The sequence below is a fragment of the Manacus vitellinus genome, unplaced genomic scaffold (genome assembly GCF_001715985.3).
Source record: "Manacus vitellinus isolate BGI_N305 unplaced genomic scaffold, ASM171598v3 scaffold_4_pilon, whole genome shotgun sequence".
In the NCBI taxonomy this organism is placed as follows: Eukaryota; Metazoa; Chordata; class Aves; order Passeriformes; family Pipridae; genus Manacus; species Manacus vitellinus.
This window is the reverse complement of record NW_021940604.1, coordinates 22,851,554-22,870,369: the sequence shown is the minus strand read 5'-3', so window position 1 is coordinate 22,870,369 and position 18,816 is coordinate 22,851,554. Positions and strand designations below refer to the sequence as shown.

General features: G+C 45.6%; 1 long non-coding RNA gene across 1 annotated transcript; it reads right to left on the bottom strand.

The window, feature by feature from the left end:
* Positions 1-14,850: 14,850 nt before the first annotated feature.
* On the bottom strand, positions 14,851-17,457 carry LOC108640637. Its single transcript, XR_003916105.1, has 3 exons — positions 17,435-17,457; positions 16,085-16,157; positions 14,851-15,591 (listed from the first exon to the last, which is right to left on the bottom strand). It is a non-coding gene; the product is annotated as an uncharacterized LOC108640637 (long non-coding RNA).
* Between the last annotated feature and the right edge of the window lie 1,359 nt (positions 17,458-18,816).

Sequence of the window (18,816 nt, the reverse complement as noted above, 5' to 3'; positions counted from 1 at the left end):
GGAGCTCTGGCACATGTGAAATACAAAATGTGGGACCTGGGGGTGCCTCCATGTCCCTGCAGAATGGGAGATATTTCTGAACCTTGGGTTGGGGCACTGCCTGCTTTGCCTTCCTGTCTACTGAGAGGGAGGACTTGCAGTGGCAGTCCCTAGAGCGAGAGTAGAGGGAGGATGGAGCAGATGGAGGATGCAGGCCACTCGCTCCCTCTCCAGCCTTCTGCATTCTCCATGTATTTGTAAAACAACTTTTGTTTTAAATTGAATTGAATTCTAAGAGAGCTATTAAATTACAGAAATGCTTCTCACTGACCTATTACTCTGCATTCATGTTGCTAAAATTTTGGATATGTTTCTATAGTCCTCCCGCCAGTTCTTTGTCAGGGTGAAGGGTTTAGTTGGCTCTGTTAATCCACTCTCTAGCTGAAATTGTTCATTTAAATCGTTATAAAAATCCACTCTTCCAATGCGAATCCTATATTCCCAGATTCGAGTACTGCTGCCAGTGCAAAGACTTCAAATTCTCTGAGTGCAATCCACACTGTGTCAGTCCAAAGCCAAATTGCAAACACTTATCCACAATTCCCCTTACTCAGCTGTAAGCTAATTTTTTTTAGCAGGCAACAATAGCCAAAAAAGTATAGGGAAAGATTATTAGAAGAGCTTAAGAAATGGTTAATTGATTCCTTCACAAGCTGTGGTATAATTCTACCACATCCTCTTATTGCAAGAAGCAAAACCTTTAGTTCTGTTACTTAACATATTTTTAACACGTGGTTCTTCGGCGTCACAGTAATTAAGCGCAATCACAGCCACTGAAAGACGAAGTATGAAAAGATTGAGTGATTTTTTTTTAAGCTGAAGTCAACTGAACCAGGGAAAGTAAGCTCACTGACATGATGAAAAAAGCCTTCAGTCCTCCGTTCTTCTACAATTTGCAAAGCCAAACACACTTGTGTAACTTTTTCTACCTACAGTGATGGATAATGTTCAGGTCATAATATGACACATTCGGTGGTGAAGTTTGTTCCTGCAGGCTTGTTAAGAGCATCGCTCACATCAGGTCTTTCTTGCAGCTGAGGTATGATGTGCCCAACAATGCTCCCCTGTTAATTGAGGTTAAAATGTGCTGCAAACACCTAACAAAGTTCCTTGGGGGGCAGGGGGAGTGAAGTTTGCTGAAAACATAGGCAGAGGACCAGTATCGTCCAGTTGCAGTTCATACCTCCCAAAAAGTAACATTTCAGAGGCCAGGGGAGAGAGGAGCAACTACTGTCCAGCAAAATTACAATCTGAATGGGCTGCCATTTTCAGTGCTTTGCTGGGATGGCCATGATTGCTATAGAAACTTCTGAGAGTGAGACAGAGAGGTTTTCCAGCACTGGAAATTGCGAATGGAGAAGGTTAGACTGGGTGCAAAGCCCATTCAGTCAGGCAGCTGCCAACTGAGCCTCTTTGCCAAGTAGATTGTAGAAAACGCTGATTAAAATGTCCATGGAATGCACCAGGAAAATTAGATTTCAGTCCCAGCCGCCTGGCCAGTTTCAGTGGGCAGACGGCTCCAGTGTGTGGTGCACCTGGGCTTGTTCTCCCCCCATGGCCTCTCCCACAGCCACTTGCCCCCAGTTCACAGGTACCTCAGTGAGGCTGCAGCAGTGATGCTGCAGCCATGGCAGTCTAAGGACACAGGTGAGATGAAGTTTGTGGGGATAGGTGGTAACAACCAGTCTAATAAAGGATGTCTGTGGGAGGAAAAAAAAGCCAGACATCATTCCAGGTGAGGGAGAAGCATCCCTCCCCACTCGAGCTTTGCCATTTCTCCCGGGGCACAAGCCCAGATGTGGGCTGCTGCCACATTCAGCTCCCTCTGACTGAGCTGGCACCCCCATTTTGTCTCCCCCACTCACTGTGTTGGCACATAAACAGGACTACTGTCTTTGAACACTGACTGCCAACCTTTTCCCCTCTCAACAGCCTGCGATGGACAGATGAAACTGTCCCTTTGGGGCAGAAGACCTGGCAGTACACCCAAAAGCCCACCAGGGAGGGCAGGAGACAGGGCTAAGGTGTTGGTGCTTCTTCTTCTTCACCTCTCCAGCAGCCTAGACAAGCCCTTGAAATCCCATCCCACAGCCCATTGGTCCCCAGCTTTGGCTGCACACCCACGTGCAGCTGCAACTCCAGTAGTGTTTCTCCTTAAAGGGCCGCTCTCACCTCCTTTCCCTACCTCCACTCCCCCGTCCTTTCGTCTATGCTGGGGGAGGGTTTATTATCTTTACATGTTCATTGCTGGCCTTGGTAAAACAGCTTCTCACCCTTCTGGCAGCAGGCTGGCAGCACTTATTCCAGTGCCTCGCTCCCCACTGATCCTCTGAAGGACCGTTGGTATTATTAGGCTTTATCACTGTCATTGTTTCATTTCCTCCTCTCTCTTGTCTCTCCTCAGCCTCCTTTGATTTAACTCCAGGCAGTCAGCCAGCAAAGTCTCAGGCAGGTAAGCTCAGACACGTATAATGCTGTGACACAGTAACACAGCCATTTCCCTTCTCCATAAGTTGAGTGCAATTGGTGTGCCAGCTCAGGCAGCTTCCGCTTAGGATAGCTGCTTTTCCAGTCGTGCTTGGCTTTGAGGCAAAACAGTAAAACCAATGGAATTTCCTACCAACCTATATTGCAGTTTCCAAATATACTGGTTCTTCACAGGCTGTGCTTGGAAAAAAATGTTTGCATTAAGGTACAAAAAATTATATGGCCTGCATAAATAAAAGCAATGAGATTTGTCTTGCAGCATAAGGGTGAACGATGTAATAAGTCACAGTTTATCAAATCCATGAAATGTCTGCTGTATGAAATTTTTAAATTTTTTTTTCATTAAAAAATGCCCTTTTGGTAGTAAATAGAATTGGTATTTTGGTCTGATTGTGATTCTGTTCATTTAAAATCCCTCAGTACACAGTTCTTTAAAAGTCAGAGTGACTTCATCCTCTGCTCTCAGAGCACCTGAAGACAGTGCTCAAACATCAAGACATCTGCTCAAGCCAATGCCTGTCACTGCCTGCCCAGGCTTTTTATATGCATTGGTTATTTATTTTGCCAAGCTGGTGCAGTAGTGTGTAAACAAGCTGGTGGAGTAGTGTGTATGTATATGTGTGTATGTATATTATATGTACTCAAGGAGCTATGAAGGGGTTTTGAAGTCCTTGTGGCCTGTAACTGCTCCCATAGCCATGAGTTAAGGCTTGGTTAATGGATGCTAATCTTTCAATTCTTGAACAATTCAGGAAATTAGTTATTGACATAATGGAGAAATTATCCGAGTGTATCACAGCAACCCATACTTGAGGACACCTCTGTCTGCTAAGGTTGACCTTAATAATTAACAGCCTTACCCAGTGCCCCAGAGGTGCTTTATAAGGCACAAGGATGAAGGTTAAATAGCTTCTGTGCATCAGATGTGCTCATTACATCAGTATGTCTATAATTGCTTTTCTGAAGCCACAGCAGCTTGTTAATTGATTGTTCTCATTTCACGGTCTTTCCAGGGGTCCCCTGTACCATTACAAAGCTGTGTCCTTGTCCTTGACAGATTGCCTTTTCCTGTTCAGTCTGAGGACTAGTGTCCCCTCTCTGAACAGGGACTGCCTGCCATTCCTTAGCTTGACTTTGGTTGACTGTACAGTGCTTGGGTACCCTCCATTCCTCTTCCCCCAGCCCCACTCCTCCACCTCAGCTCCTCCTTCTGTGAAACTCACAGGCTCAACAGACATCTGCCTCCTGTTTAACCGTCCACTTCTACAGTGTAGTATCCAGGCAGCCCTGCAGTTTTTCTCTGCTTGGTCCAGGGTTTATTTAACTTAGTTTTACAAAACAAGGCAACGATGATGAATCATAGGCTAAGTGTCATAAATGACTTGGTGTGGAAGACAAACAAGGTTTGCAAGGAAAGCACGACCAACTGGTAAAGCACCAGCTCACTGGTCACAGCCAGCATGGCTTCATGAGGGGAAAGTCCTGCTTGCCAAACTTCCTTTTACAAGGTAACCCACCTAGTTGACCAAGGGAAGCCAGGTAATGTCATCTTTTCAGACTTCAGCAAAGCTTTCAATACTGCCTCTCACAGAATCCTTCCGGACAAAATGTTTATCCAGCACACAGCTGGATAAACACATCATGTGGTGGGTGAGCAATTGGCTCATGGGTCGAGCACAGAGGATGATAGTGAATGGGGTAACATCAGACTGGTGACCTGTCACTAGTGGGGTTCCCGAGAGCTCCACGTTTAGGCCCTGCTCTTCAACATTTTCATAAATGACTTGGAAGCAGGACTTGAAGGGATACGAAGCAAGTTTGCTGAGGATACTAAATAGGGAGGAGCTGTTGATTCGCTGGAAGGCAGGGAGGCCCTGCAGAGACACCTCAACAAATTCGAAGACGGGAAAATCGCCAACCTATGAAGTTCAACAAGGGAAAGTGCCAGATTCTACATCTGGGATGGGGCAACCCTGGATGTTCGTACAGACTGGGGAATGAGAGGCTGGAAAGCAGTGCCATGGAAAAGGACCTGGGGGTCCTGGTTGACTGCAAGTTGGATATGAGTCAGCAGTGCCCTGGCAGCCAGGAAGGACAACCATGTCCTTTGCATCAGGGAAGGGATTGTCCTGCTCTGCTCTGCACTGGTGCAGCCTCACCTTGAATATTGTGTACAGTTTTGGGCACCACAACATAAAAAAGTTAGAAAGTTATTAGAGAGCATCCAAAGGAAGGCAATGAGGATGATGAAGGGCTGTGAGGGGAAGCCACGTGAGGAGTGTCTGAGGTCACTTGGTCTGTTCAGTCTGGAGAAGAGGAGACTGAGGGGAGAACTCATTGCAGTCTGCAACTTCCTCGTGACAGGAAGAGGAGAGGCAGGCACTGATCTCTGTGGTGACCAGTGACAGGACACAAGGGAATGGCCTGAAGTTGTGTCAGGGGAGGTTTAGATTGTATATTAGAAAAAGGTTCTTCACCCAGAGGGTGGCTGGGCACTGGAACAGACTCCCCAGGGCAGTGGTCACAGCACCAAGCCTTTCTTAGTTCAAGAAGCATTTGGACAATGCTCTCAGGCACATGATGTGATCCTTGGGGAAGTCCTATGCAGGGCCAGGAGTTGGAACTGGATGATCCTTGTGGGTCCCTTCCAACTCAGGGTATTCTATGATTCTATGACCTGCTTCTCTGATCAACTGCTACAGATGGAAAAAAAAATAGAAAAAGTTTCTGGGCTGAGAACACCTTTGCCAGCTCATTTAGAGCTGAAGCCATTGAGCTGTTAATGCCACAAGCTCCTGCCTATGTCCCATGTGAGAAATGAGCTTCAGAAGCCTCAGCCCTTGGGTCAAAATCCTTCGATGTACTTGGGTAACTGGCTAGAGTAGAAGGTGGGTCCCTACAATGGAGGAATTGGGCTTTAGTGCCTCCTGTCTTTTAAACAGAAAGATGATTGAATTTTTTGCTTGCATATAACACAGTAAGCAGATGGTAAAAGCAGGGGAAAGTGTATTTCAGAATAGCTTCCCATTTCTTAGCTTAAAACAGACAGAAGCTCCTATCTTCTTATTACCTTTACTTCCCAGCTTTCCCACAGTCATGCAAGGGGGATGCACAAAGCCCCCCTGATGTTGTGTCACAGGTCCTGGGGAGACTTTACTGTTTCACTTGGGTTGAGATGCTCCTGAGAAAGGGAGAGGCTAGACACGCTGTCAGGATTCGTGGCTTCCTCTCCTCTAACTTTAGTACATTTACCATTGGTGGCAACAGACAAGTTCTATGCTGTATTTTAAGTGACTTCAGGCACCACTGTTCCATAATCCAAGCAAAATGGAGAGCTCAGGCTAAAGCAGAATAAAAAGTAAATTAGCATGAAAGGCTGACTTATAAGGCAAAGCTAGTCCCTAATCCTGTTTTGTAGGAATACTTTTGTACTTGGGTGCATCATACGCCATCATCTGGCTCCACCGTGTGTTGGGATTTCTCCTCTTTCCTCAGGGAAGAGAACATTTTTTCCTCACCCTCTGCTACGCCAGTGGTTCAAGCACTTGCATCACTCTCTTCACTAAGGTGTCGTGGTTGTGCCAAGCAGGTAATTTCTCATCAACCACGCTCATTGTTTCTGCAATTTGGTGGTCACTTCCAGTCAAAATGCATTCCCTCATTCTTTGCTTGTCTTCTCCAACGCATGCACACACTGGCCTCTCCAGTGGTAAAAAATTAGCAGGCTGAGGCTATAAAGTCCTAGATTGGCAAGGACTTGTGGGGATACTTGTTCTTAGGATAATGGAAGGACTCACCTGGAGAGCTCCTTGCCCAAGAGTTGCACCTGCTGTGGCTCTGGAAACACATCCACTTGCTCTGTGGTCCGCCATTTCCCAGTGATAAAAGGGACTGCCTGTTCCAGGACGGTGCCTCCGGCTTTCTCCTACCCTAATTTGTAAAATCATAGAATCACAGAATCATAAAGTGGTTTGGGTTGGAAGAGACTTTACAGACCATCTAGTTCCAACCCCCCTGCCATGGCCAGGGACAGCTCCCACCAGACCAGGTTGCTCAGAGCCCCATTCAACCCGGCCTTGAACACTTCCAGGGATGGAGCACCCACAACTTCTCTGGGCAACCTGTTCCGGTGCCATATATATCTTTTTTATATTCTACAACCGCTTTGGAAAACTCGCGTTACAACCCCGAGCGCAGACGGCGCTGGGCTGTCAGGGCGGCCTGCAAGGCGGCCAGAGCCCACAAGATGGCGACCGCGCACCGCGGCCGGGCCTCGGGCGGCGGGGCGGGCGGCCGGGCCTGCAGGGGCCGGCCTGGAATGAAGAAGGTAAAATACGCCCCAGAGTGTCACCGCCAGGCTGAGAACAAAGTCAAACAAATACACCGTGCTAGCCTGGCATGAAATTCCTTTCAGAAAATTTAGCCTAGAGAAGAGAAGACTGAGAGGGGACCTCATTAATGCGTATAAAGTATCGCAAAGGCGGGTGCCAAGAGGACGGGGCCAGACGCTTTTCAGTGATGCCCAGGGACAGGACGAGGAGCAGCGTCCACAAACTAAAACACAGGAAGTTTCATCTCAGCATGAGGAAGAACTTCTTTACATTGAAGGTGGCAGAGCACTGGAACAGGCTACCCAGGGAGGTCGTGGAGTCTCCCTCTCTGGAGGCATTCAAAACCCACCTGGATGAGATCCTGTGTCACCCGCTCCAGGTGACCCTGCCTTGGCAGAAGGGTCAGGGTTGGGTGATGTCCAGAGGTCCCTTCTAACCCTATTCTGTGATTCTGTGAAATGCTTTAAAAAAAAAAAAAAAAAAAAAAAAAAAAAAAAAAAAAGAAACACCAAACACCCCTACTCCTGGCATGGGATACAGCATTCTGGGGACACCTGTGTCCTGTGTCAGGCAGGGTGGACACAAAAACAGGGGGGAGAGGGATCTTGAGGGGCTGTGGGGAGAAGAGCCTTCTGTAGGACATTCAAGACCTAACCTTCACCATGCCACAGATTTGTTTTTAATACACAACCAGTCAATTATAACTTGGTTTTGGGAAGTAAGGGCATCCTTGAAATGGGACTGCTTTATATACAGCTAAATACAATATTTCATGTTGCTTGATCCTTGCCCAGCCTTCCCATCATGACCAGATGATGCCTTGCAATGGCTCAAGCTGAATCCTGCTATGCAGGATCCCTTGGTGCAGGGTACAGGGCATGTGTGCTCCTGAGCGAAGCCACAGGCAGGCCCCCAAAAGCCTTTGAAAAGCCCAGGACTTCTGCATGGCTACCTTGTGACTTCTCAGTCAGGCATATCAATGCCTGGATCCTTGTCTCCAACCCATCCTTTTTAGCACATTTTGGAATCATGTTGGCTGGGTGATGGAAGGCTGTCTCCACCTTGGGGTGCAGAAGTTCTTGGTGGGGATCACTGCTGCCCATCCACGTAGGAACTTTTTGGCAAGTAGAGCTGGTAGCACCATCCATGCCTGGGATTTTAAGTAATTCTGGGATGCTCATTGCACATACAAGTGCTCTTATGAGAAAGGGAGACTCACACAACTTCAGGCACAGCTGTGAATTCCCCACATTTAAGGGCAGCTGTGTTGACAAGTTGCTCTCTGTATCTTAGTGAAGGAATCTTCTTAATGTGGTCTTCTTCATCTGCTGGGATCCTGACACTGTTCTCAAAAAATCATGACAGAGCACTGGTAGGATTTGGCATACGGTGGACTCCTCAAAGAAAACCCCATGACTATGCCTTTATAAAAAGAGATGGCACTTGCTTGGGCTTAGTATGGTTAAGAGCTTCAAGAAGCTCCCTAGTCCTGTTCTGCTACCCCTTCATCATCAATCTCTCCACTTCTCCTCCTCCTCCTCTCACAGAGTTCAGCTTGCAGCAATCCTCTCCACTGCCAGTATCCTGAGGAGACTGTGCAGGCTGTATCCTCTCCAAAAATACGACCAAGGAAGCTAGAAGGTACTAGAGGGGACGAGACAACCTCTGTTTAACATTTCATGGGGGTTTTCTTGTATTGATTTAGGATTTTTTAAATTGTTTGTTTTTCTCACAGGAGCAGCTGTCTGCTTGTTCTTTCCTGTGTGACTTCCCCTTCCAGGCTCATACCCTCTGTTGACTGGTGCAAGCAGCTCCTTGTGCAGTCAGGTTCTGTTCTTCTGAGACACCAAACTCTCCCCATATAGAGTGCAAGCACCCCACATGGCATTCAGTGAGTCAGGCATTTCAATTCTCAGTGTTGTTGCACACTTAAGTAAGTACCTTTCAGGCCGTATTTCTTAATCCTCAAGCTCTAAAAAAAGGCTAAGTTCAAGGAGAAAATATAGACAAACTTGTAAGACAGTGGTCCCTCTGTGGCTTGCCTAGAGGAAGAAATTATGTTGAGATTTTTTCAAGTCAAACTATTGTACAAACACATTGAAGGGAGGTACATAAGAGGAGACTTTTCCTAGGCAACTTCACTCCTATAGAGAACCTGCTGGAACGGAAGTCTGATGATATGTAGGAAAATTACCACAGTGTTTCAAGAAACAAGAAAGACTATTGGTCCATCCAGAGTGAAGAAGAGACAAGAAAAAAAAAATCAGCTCCAATCAAGCATGCCAGAGCATAACCCTCTCTGCAGATCTCCTCTCATAACAGTCCAAGCTCATGAAAAAACTTTGAATCAATGGATGCTGAAGTCTACTGAAGGCCTTTAATGTAGCAAGTCAATGAACTTTGATGGAGCTGACTTTTCTGGAAAATCAGCTGGATTGCCAGGATAACCACATCACAGAAGGATGCAGGATGGAAGGACATGGATGTTTGCTGAAAAGTTCTATGGGCATGACAAAATTAAATGAAACTGAATGTCCTAGAAAAGAGTTTCACATTCATCATGTCTCTTGGCTGGATTCCATAGCATTACAGAAATATTTCTACAAGAATTGATTAATTTTCACATTCTGGGCCCTGGAGAGTTTCCCATGCTGCTCAGAATAGGTAGGTCTTTTTGAGTACAGGCTTAAAGGTGAGATCTAAGCCAGCTGGGCAGAGCCAACATCTTTCAGTTACACATTACCATGCATATGACTGAATCCTGCAATCAACAAGCTGAAAGGAAAGAGAGTAAAAGGACTAGCTGCTTATTTTACCCACATTTAGCAGCAAGATATGCATGTAAAAGCAGATTAACTGAGGGGACAACAGTAAACTAATCTGAGCCAGAGAGCAAAGGTAAATCTTTTTTCTGACACTAGGAATAACCTTCATCTGGCCAGTGACTAAGCAAATGAATCCAAGGTACAGAGTAAGCTTGGTCAAAAGCAACATTCCCCCAACATTTTGAAGAAGTTTTAGACATAGGTTAAGTTCAGCCTAAAACAGGGGTTCTTCGGTTCTAAAACTGGTTGTTCCTTAAAGTCTGGGTCAGCTCCTGCCTGGGTCTGTTTGCAGCTGCAGTCTTTGCAAAGAAGAGCAGCTACTGCAGGACTTCCCCTGGTGCCTGGTTAAGCCATTTCCATCTCTCCAGCCAAAGCCTTATTCTTCTTATATCCTCTGTACTTCCCTGTGCTGGAGCTCTTTGCTCATGCAGATACTTCTACTGCTTTCCATAGGTATGTGGGCTTCAGGAAAACTGCTTGGAAAACTGCTTGCATGTCCTCAAAAAAATCCTAAAACAAACAAACACAAACAAACAACCCCCCAAATCAACACCTTCCCCCGCCCCCAGCATTTCTTATTCTTAAAAGCTTTTTTCCCCCACATAAAAATAAGTTCAGGACTCTCACTTACTATTTGGAGATCTCAGTTTAAAGCCCTGCTCTGCCTCTAATTTCTATGTTCCAGAGAGTCTATGGACCAGGTTAATGGTTTGTGGGTATTGATGACAAGTGCATGACAACGGGACAACAACTCCACCCCTTCATTTCATAGAATCATAGAATGGTTTGGTTTGGAAGGAACTTTAAAGATCATCTAGTTCTAACCCCCTGCCATGGGCAGGGATACTTTCCACTAGATCAGGTTGCTCTAAGCCCTCTCCAACCTGGCCTTGAACATTTCCAGGGGTGGAGCATCCACAACTTCTCTGGGTAACCTGTTCCAATGTCTCATCACACTCATAGTAAAGAATTTCTCCCTAACATCTAATCTAGACCTACCCTCTTCTAATTTAAAACCATTTCGTCTTGCCTTATCACTACATGCCTGTGTAAAAAGCCTCTCTCCCTCTTCTTTATAAGCCCCCTTTAAGTACTGGGAGGCCACAGCGAGGTCTACCTGGAGCCTTCTCTTCTCCATGTTGAACAATCCCAGGTCTCCCAGCCTGTCTTGGTAGGAGAGGTGTTCCATCCTTCTGATCATCCTTGTGGCCCTCCTCTAGGTCTATGTCTTTCTTGTGCTGAGGTTCCCAGACCTGGATGCAGCACTCCAGGTGGGGACTCAGGAGAACAGAGCAGAGGAGGCAGAATCACCTCCCTCAACCTGCTGACCACACTTCTTTTGATGCAGCCCAGGATGTGTTTCATCCATGCGAACCCCCATGTCCTTCTCCACAGGGCTGCTCTCAAGTAGTTCTTCCAGCCTGTACTCATGTCTGGGACTGCCCAGACCCAGTTGCAGCACTTTGCACTAGGACTTGTTGGAACTCATGAGGTTCTCGTGGGCCCACTTCTCAAGTTTGTCCAGGTTATTCTGGATGGCAGCCCATTCCTTCAGGAGTGTCAACTGCATCGTTCAGCTTTGTGTCATCTGCAAACTTGCTGAGGGTGCACTCAATCTCGCTATATCAATGATAAAGATACTAAAGAGATAGAACCCCAAGGGACACCACTCAACACCAGCCTCCACCTAGACATAGACTCCATGGAGTCATTGACACAACTCTCTGGCTGCATCCCTCCAGCCAATGCCTTATCCACTAAACAGTTCACCTTTCAAATCCACATCTCTCCAACTTGAAGATATAGACACCATGTGGAAATCATTTGCCTTGTTTCAACTCTGACTTTGTGCACAATTACCCTCTGGAACAAGTAGAAACCAGCAGACTTGTCTTAGAGTCTGAGAGAATAAAGCATTTGCATCATCCCTAGGAGATGCGGAATAAGCAGGAAAGTAGAAAGTACTGGGACCCTGGAAAAGGCAACAGGAGATGAGAAATTTTTGATTTCCACCACCAATTGCTTTTCTAGAAGAGAAGTCTTGTTTTTAAAATTGGCTTAGAGCACTTGTCTAGATACAGATTGCAGGTATTTTGCCAAGATACCATAGCATGTTCCTGTGAATAGCTACAGCAGCTACAGATTTGTACTTCTGGATGAAAGGCACTTTATCAAAAAGTTCCTGACAAGCTCTTTATCTACACAGCACATCACCGACATACCCATCCGGTGTGAAATCTGTGCAAGAAAGACAGGGTTGGTTTTGTCAAATTATGAATAAGAAGCACCCTCCAAGACATCCTGCACTAGAGAGTATCAACACAGCAAAGTGCACTGAGTCTGGTGGCAAAGGCAGTATGAGGAAATGGATACTAGGGAAACTGGAAGGTGTGAAGAACAGGCAAGTGAAGGACAGGTAAGTCCAAAGTTGAAGAAGATGAAATTAAAAAAAAGGCAAAAAGAAAACTGCTTATCTGAGCTACCATATGAGCCACTGAGCATCTCAAATTTTTATTCATGCTCTCCTGAGATGAAAGGCACCAATGCCAATCTGTACGGAGGGCTTGTGGACTGGAGAAAGGCTGCTCTTATGATGGGTGTAGAGCAAACATTAGTAAAATCCTGAGCAGGTGAAAGATCAAGTCCTTACAGAAACAGAGGGCACACAAATGTGCCACTGGTGAGGCTGTCATTCTGATTCTTCCATTCCGCTTCCTGCGAAGTGCTGTTTTTCTCAGTCTCTCTGAGGTTAAGGACAGATAGGAACCATTAGATCTTCACAGCTCCTTTTGGAACTGTTAGTCAGACCTCTCGCATATCACAGCCCTTCAAACCTCACCTTCTTACCTTGCCTGAGACTTGACTACAGTGTCACTCACACTTTTGACTGTGGTTAGAGCACACCCATCAGAAACAGGCCTGTCTTGGCTTGGACACATCTGGAAAATGCACCAGATACCCTGACAGCTTGTTATGGTGATTAACCACCTTCATTCCAATAAATTTCCTCCCAGTTTTTCATATGAATGTATCTAGTTTCAGCTTGCTGCAACACATTCCCATAATTTACTAGATTAAAGAGCCTTTCAGTACCTGATATTTTTCTGCCAAGAAAGTTCCTTCACCATCATAATCAATTCCCTGCTCAGCCTGTTTTGATAAAGTAGAGAGAGCAAGTGCTTCATGTCTCCCATTGCAAAGCATTTTCTTCAGGCTCTGAATCATTTTGTGTGGCTCTAATGTTCCACCACCCATTTTTCAATATCAATTTATAACATGCAAGCCGTCCCAGTGCTGGTCTCACAGTACATGCTCATATCCATTTGCTTGTCCCTTAGGACTCTTAAAAAAAGAAATCTATTCAGAGTCTGAGGCAGATGCAAGCAGGCTTCCTTCTGTCTGGCATTTGGAGCAACCAAAAACCAGCCATCGTTCACCTTCACTGGTGCTGCCAACTCAGCAGGTAAAAAGAAAGCATGACAAGGCTCTCTCCCTGCTTCTTCACCATGATGCAATGCAACACTGGAAAGCAGCTGTCCTTGTGCAGGTACCACTCTGAGCACAGATTGCCCCAGGCCACATCCATAGGGATAAACTAGCCAGTGGGCACAGAGGAGCCACGTCCAGGCTGTTAAACTCTCTTACCCATCAAAGTGGAACAACTGCAGCCAGACTTTTTATGTCCATAGCAGGGAATTGTTTTGTAAAGTGCTAACAGCCTGGGCCAACACTGTGCCAGGGACCAGTCTCATCATGGACACAGCTGAGCTCTAGTACCTGGGAGTGCTCCCCAATGCTGCCACCTCCTTTAACAAGAGAGATAAATGCCATCGTAACACAGAACCAGTCTCCAAGGAGGGAGAAGGATGAAATGGCTTCCTCACTTTCTCCTTCCAAACAAGTCAGCAGGGTTTCTCAGATCAGAGGGCAGCAACAGGCTGGGGCATCCAGCAGATGCATCAGGCCTCGTGCATCTCAGCAAGAGGAAGGACACAGGAAGAAAAGACGAGAAATAAGAAAGAAAAGGCAGTAAAGGCACTTTTGCATAAGCTCAGAGAGGGGGGCTTGTGTCTGAGGTCTTGCATCATCTTGCACCTGGGATCAAACCCAGGCTGGCAACCTCACCTGGGCTGATGCTTTAATCCTGCAGGGCTGCCTGTCCTGCACCAAACATCCACCCAGCACCAGCACCCCAGAGCTTTCTCATTGCGGGCTTGTCCCGCAGTCAGTTGTCAGAGTAGAAACAGCAGTCACTCAGGAATCCAATGTCAACAAAGCTGGAGGTACTTCACACCCATTACATGTAGACAAGGTGTCCAGGCTGTGCCTAAACAAAACTTTGTCTTCAATTCCAGGGCTCTCAGATCAGGAGGTTGAGGGGAGAGTAATTTGGGAAAAATATAATCTCCACTCCAATTCAACAGAAGGGAACAAAAATACCTGCTGGCTAATATATTATTAGATTTTGCTTAGAACAACAGGGACTTTCTCTTTGCTACAGAATTTTCCCCTTTCTTATATTCTCTCAGTGGCAGAAAATGCTGACTCACAAACCTGGAGCTTTAAAAAAAAATGTATTTCATATGCAGAAGAAACATATCTTACATCATTTCATGCTTCCTGCTCTGCTCTCTGGTGCCACGTTCCTCATTTTCAGGCTGTTTTAAAGGTCAGCTTCACAGAACAAATCCTGACCTCAGACATGGGAAATATGCTGCCTCATCACTCCAGGATCTTTTCTCACATGATTAGTCCCAACATTCCTGCAAATAGAACAGTCCCCATTGCCACTGCTGCAGACAAGAAAAAAAAAAAAAAGAAGAAAAAGAAAAGGCAAGATATTTTTTTTCCATTCCCAAGGTTAATGTTCACCACCATCACAACCTCATTTCATAGGCTGAGGGCTAATTCAGCAATGTAATGCTATTGCCATCTATGGGCAAGTAATATTTTTACCATACGTACAAGTTAAAGTTGGGATATATGCCTAAACTGACAACTACTCTCAAAAAAGTTTGAAAGGACTTTAAAGAAGATTTTATTTAAGATTTTCCAATGGCTAAGATATATGGACTGGATGAAAGTTAATCGAAGACAGCAATTACTCCTCATGGTATTTGTTTTAATCCTTATTATGTATTCATTCAACTGGCTTCATTTTGTCTGAAGAACTTTATTTTGATTTTAATAATTTGAGCAGAAAGGAGAGGTCACGTTAAGGTGCTGATTTAGAAGATGCATGCATGCTCAGTTTACTTTGAACAAAAGATCTGAACTTATTTGAAATTACCACTATCGATTACCAAGGGTTTAAAGAATGATGGAAAGCACAACAGTGACGAACAAGCTTCAGTGCCATGGGAAAGCTGAAGATTAATTTATTTGCTTAATAACTCCTCTAAAATTGTAAGATTTCAACATTAATAAAATAACCAGTCAATGAGTCTACTGGTTAAAAATGACAAATATATACTGAAAAATATTTTGATTAAAGTATAAAAGTTACTGCAAACTCTTTTCAGCTTGCTCATGCCTCTAAGAAAGAATATGGCTAGGTTTATGGTAATCCAGTGGACTAGTTTTTGTCAGTATCTGTAAGAAATACAAAGCAAAACTTCTCCACTCATTGGGAAACTCTACAGGTGACATTTAAAAGAAAGCACACCACCATAGCAAGATAAAAAATGGGGTTTCTGTTAAATTATAACCAGCCAGATGGTTATACTGCTCTCAGGTTCATGATAAAGGCAGAAAGGTTGCCTCCTATGCCTGCAGAGCTCATTGCCAGGTGGCTTGAACCATGCATGGTTAACTTCTCAGACTCAGCCTCTTCTTGTTGATCTCTGCTGAACCAGTGAAAGGAAAGTGCCCGGGCCCTGAGAGCAAAGATTGCCCCACAGCTTGTCACTCTGCAAAAAAAAAAAAAAGGCAGCATCAGACCCATTTCAGGCCCTTGCCAGAGGAAGGACGCTGCCGTAAGACTGAACCGCACAAAAAGAGCCAAAGCACAAAGTCCTCCTCTAAGTCAGAACAAAAACGTTTGGATAGGATTTCTGGAAGAAAGAGCCAGAGGTGTTTGTGAATAACCAATAGAATAGGCACTTCCAGTGACTGCAGAACTACAAACAAAAGCACTTTTGTGCACTCCCAGATTATTTGCTCCTATTTTCTCTTACAGTCACATGCTTATGTGGGCCTGTACTGTTCAGATTCATTAAGATGCCTTAAATTGCAACCAAGTATTATACTATTAATACTGACTTTGTTTTAACTTTCCTGTTACTTCATATAATTTGTTTCATAATTTTATCTCTTATGTGACCAAATCCCCACTGAATCCTTTAAAAGTTTTTGTTGATATGTGCACTATATTTCCAAAGTGTTCCAGATTTATGAGCTCACCTCCCTTCCTTCTTATTGTTTCATTGGTTCAGGGACAGCCCCTTCTTTTCAGCAGATTGAAACATCCAGTAATCTGAAACAGATTTGGTGACCCTATAGCATTAAATCATGCTTTGTGGTGCTTTATTCCTGCTCCAAAAGACTTTATGCATTAGCAAGGACATAAAATTGTACAGAGACTAAATACATATTGAAAAGTAATAAATGATTCCATATGGTCTTAATTTTTCAAAGCAGTGCACCACTGTTTTAAAGTAATAGTGGTTAATTTTCCAATTAGGAAGATTTTTAAATAGCCCTTCTGATCCACAGATTTGGGAACACCCCAGATATTCTCCCCAGCTGAGGGATTTGGGTGCACCAACAATTTTCACAGTCAAATGGTGTCCTTGGTTAGCTCCCTAGCAAGAGTACAATTAGCCAAGGCAGTTAATTTCTTCCTTTTATTCAAAAAAGCTTGTGTCATCATTACTGCAAAGACACAGGTCACAAAGCGTCTGTGAGCAAACTGAATAGCACACGTTCCTCTTTAAGCTTCACATACTTGAACATCTGTCAGACCTCCGTGACAGTTTCTCCCCAGTTTTCCCTGTTTGCTTCCAAGGAAAAAATCTGTTTGGGTTAAACAAGGCTTATAATACCTCTACCTTGATATATTTTAAGCTAAACATGCCTATTATGAAGAGTTGCTACTGTGTTTAGAAACAGCAGGCTCTTCAGCAGATCAGTTCTCAGCATGTATTCAATTACATGTTCTCACTAAATGGTATCCCCAAAAAATAAATAAAAAAATAAAATCAGGTCTCAGTCTTGGTATTATTGCCTCTCCACAGGTAAACTGGCAGTGAACGACTCCAGATGCACAGCTTTAACAGAGCAGTTTGCTAGACTGAAGGGAATGATTTTGCAATCCAGGCAAGGGTGCGCATGAATGGAAGAATTCAACTTTTCAGATTCCAGGAGGAGTTTGCAGGGCAGTTTGCTATAACCGCCTGCCCTGAGCATGTTTAAGTCACATTCACACGAGCAGCAAGGAATGTAACGTCTTTAACACCAGAAGCAGCGCTAGGGCAGAACTGAGGCATTAAAGTTCAGAACTGCCCTCCCAACAGCCTCTGCTCAACTGATGCCTAATCCTGGAGGCTCTAGAGTACTATTTTGAGGTTGTCGGGATCCCAAGATACAGAACATTCTGCCTTTCACATACCCAGAACCACCCCACGTTGGGCAGCTCTGTGCCTGTCTTCCCCCTGGCCCAATGCTGGAATTCAGAGCTCAGACATGTTTCCATGCAAGACGAGACCCATGGCCTCAGCTGCACAGCCTTTCCAGAGCACATCCAGCACATACCAATGGGCTCCAGCTTCTCACAGCACGCTGCTGTGATCACTCTTCCAAGACGGGACAGCAAGTAGGAGGTGCCCATTGCTATCCCATCGTTTTGCAGTGTGTCACAGGCACTCAAGAAATATGACCGCCCTCCCATTCCTCTGACTTGATGCAGCTCCTGAGTCAGCAGTCACCCAGTTCCTCCAGGGTGTGAGAGAGAGAACCAGCTGCAAGTGCTTATAATCGACCTCCCCACCACGTGCTAAGCCGCTGACTGCTTTTGCTTAACACTTCACCAGCCCCTTTGAACCCTTTCTGAATTCCTGCGTGGGACGGACTTCCCCCTGTGTGCCTTGCAGGGCCCCCCACACCAGGAGACACAAGGTCAGCTTCTCCTCGTTCTGCCTGATAGGGTTCAGATGCCTCCCTCTGACCTTCCAGAAGAATATCTTACCAGGGAGGTAGGCTAGCCTAACACACACTCCATTTTCAACCAGCCTGTTGAACCCGTACTGCTGCCTGGGGGAGAGGGTGGGGATTCAGGATTCACGGGTGCAATCAAGGAGAAGGCCATGACCTAGCAATAATAACATTGCCATGGGGAAGGGAGGGGAACAGTCCCTTTTCAAAGTGTGTCTATGTACTTTACATTGAACATCTGTCAGAGAACAAAACACAAAGTTCTGGGAAAAGGACCAGGACACACACCTCCAGAGCAAGTGCTGGAAATAGAGGATGACAGTGTGAGGGAGGTGCTTAGACTTCTTCCTCCGGGGGCCACGTACAGGAGAAAATAATTAATTCTTTGAAGGAAGTGAAATAGGCCATATGTGGGTACCTGCTCGCCAAAGGAGAGGCCAGGCTGCCAGCCTCAGCAAAGGTAAATCCTTTCCCGCAGCCCTGATTCTCATCACTTGATCCCCGATTAAATCCTCTGCTGTACAAGTGTGACTCGTGTTCGCAGGTAGAGGGAAGCAGGGCTGTGAAAGGTGGTTATTTTAGGGCTGTGCTGTGTGAGAACCACTACATCGAAGCAAGGATTGAGGCTGCATCTCTCTGCACAGCACCGTGAGGACAGGACAGCCACCTCTGGAACATTTTTTGTCCCCTGAAGACAACCAACACTGACACAGTTTCAGAGGTGTAGCTTCCAGGTCCCCCTATCGCCGGGCACCTGGCACACTGGATTTGCACACCTGGCTGCCAGACGCGTTCCCACCCAGACCCTTCCCTCACAGCACACACAGATCTGCACCGCCTCGGAGCCCAAGTCCGGAGGGCACTTGCAGCCTGGCACAACTTAGCTTTGAGACAAGGGGGTCGGGGAAAACCGAGAGACGGCTCGGCTTGGTCCTCGGTGCAGCAGTACCCTCTGGCTGAAGGCAATTTCCCGTGCGAGCGCC